Genomic DNA, 2,317 nt, shown 5'->3' on the forward strand with positions numbered 1-2,317 from the left:
TGTTATTGTTGTTATTGCATTGGTTTTTTTCTGCCTCTATCTGCTCTTTTTGAGCCCCTTTCTTCTGTGCCAGACCCACTCAGGAGAAGCAGGAGGAGGGCCCTTTACCATGGAGCTGTGAGAGGTCTGGAGCACAAGTCTGATGGGGAGTAGCTGAGGGAACTGGGGCTGTTCAGTCTGGAGATGAGGAGGCTCAGGGCAGACCTCATCGTTCTCTATAATGACCTGAAAGGAGATTGTGCTGAGGTGAAGGTCACTCTGTTCCCTGGTAACAGCAATAGGTTGAGAGGGAAATGGCCTCAAGTTGCTTCAGGTTGGATATGAGAAAGAATTCTAATTCAGAGAATTCTATTCTCAGAAACAGCAGTGCTGCAGCAGCACATTCTGCCCAGGGAGGTGGTGCAGTCACCATCCCTGGAGGTGTTCCAGAACTGTGTGGATGTGGCACTGAGGGACGTGGTTAGTGGGCATGGTGGGGATGGGCTGGCCGCTGGACTAGGTGATCTTAGAGACCTTTTCCAACTGTAATGATTCCATGATTCTATGATTATTCTATGATTCTTTAAGCCTTGGCATGAGTGCTGGAGCAGCTCCCTTCAAGGGGAAAGCCTGGGGCCAAGGATGGCTGCAGGTGGAGATACCGGGATGGAGCACAGGGACACCATGACACATTCCCACAGGCTGAGGTGGGAACGCTCCCTTTCTCCTGACCTTAAGTCTCCCTCCCCTCCATGGATATCTAAGCTGGTGAGGCAAAAAAATGCCTTGCTTCCCCCTCCCTCCTTGCAGAAATAGAGTCGGACTTGGAATTCCCCTCTGTCTCATGGCTGGGGACACAGGGTCTCGCTGGTGATCTCAGCCCAGCAGAAACCTTTCTGTGCTGAGGGCAGGCAGCAGCGGAGCAGGAGGCTGGGAAGGAGGAGGGGAACCATGGCAGGAAACCAAGAACACATCAGACACTCTAAATTTAGATCTTTTTATTCAGCTCGGACAATATTCCTTGATTTCTCATTGTTCAGCAGAGGGCAGAGGGCAGGGGATCTATTGAAAGGCTTTGTCCTGAGAGATGCCACTTTGTCTGGGCACAGGGGGCTGGAGGAGCCGCACATTGGGGCGGAGGGGGGCACCCATCCCACTGCTCCAGTGATGCTCGGGCACCTGCTCAGTCTCACTACCTGCAGAGTACCCCCTGTGCCCCATCCAAGCTGGGGAGTGCTGGCTGTGGGGCCCCATGTTGAGAGGTCCCAGTGCCAGCGGGGCAGCGGGCGCAGGGTGTGTAAATACAGGGTAAATACACACCCGCTCTATACGTCTCGCTGCCTTTCCGGCACTGCAGCTCAAAGTCTATTTTTAAACTCCCTCCTTTATTACACATGCCAGCAGATAGCCACGGCCTGCCCACCCCCATAGCAAGGTGCTGCTCTATTGTGTGCCCAGCATGGGGACAGGGCACATGGTGGACCACTGACCTGCGTCTCTGCCCATCTCTGTTGGGCAATCCGGGGTGCTCGACTGCACGTGTGCTGTTGCAATGCAGCTGCAGGGTGCACGTTGCCTGGGATGATGGCTGTGCAGAGCCTGTGGTTGATGCCAGGTTGATGGGAGTGGGATGCAGCATCACCAGAGCCACCCAGACTGAGGTGGGCACATCAAAACTGAGTGGGCAGGAGGATTCATGGGGCTTTCCCTCCTCAGCCTGCTCTCTGCCCTGACCCCACGAGCAGGGCTCGTAGCACGTCTTGCTTCAGCACACACACACATAGCAGGTGGAGGGGGAGGCAGAGCCGCTTGCTTTTGGTTTTCGACCCTCATATCTTCATTTCACATCATGAGTCATGTTACGTTCTGAGCTGAGTAACTGCTGGGGCTATTTTTACTCCAGCTCAGCGAGCTTCCTTCTCACCGCCGCCACCGCCGCTCACTGTGCACCCAGGGGCAGAGGATGGGGATGAGGTGAGTGGAGGGGCTGCGGGCAGGGGATGGGGCGGGGGGTGGGAAGGGGGAAGGATGCCCACCTCCTCGCCCTAGGAACAAAAATAGCCGATGCCTCATCAAAAACAGCAGCTGACCCACGGTGTGTGGCGCGTTCACACACACGTATATATATTTGTTATACCGGGAGAGGGGAAAAGGGGGAGGGAGAGAAATTCCTTTCGAGTGCTATTCACCAGTCTGGAAAAATAAAGAAGGAAAGCAGAACATTTTTTCCTTTCATCAAAACAGGAGAGAGAGGGGGAATGGGGTGGGGAGCAGCTCCATAGACATAATGGATGGTTGCCAGAGTAAGGAAATTGTTCCCTTCTACCCTAAACTTGGG

Source organism: Meleagris gallopavo, chromosome 1, assembly GCF_000146605.3.
Source record: "Meleagris gallopavo isolate NT-WF06-2002-E0010 breed Aviagen turkey brand Nicholas breeding stock chromosome 1, Turkey_5.1, whole genome shotgun sequence".
Taxonomy (NCBI): Eukaryota; Metazoa; Chordata; class Aves; order Galliformes; family Phasianidae; genus Meleagris; species Meleagris gallopavo.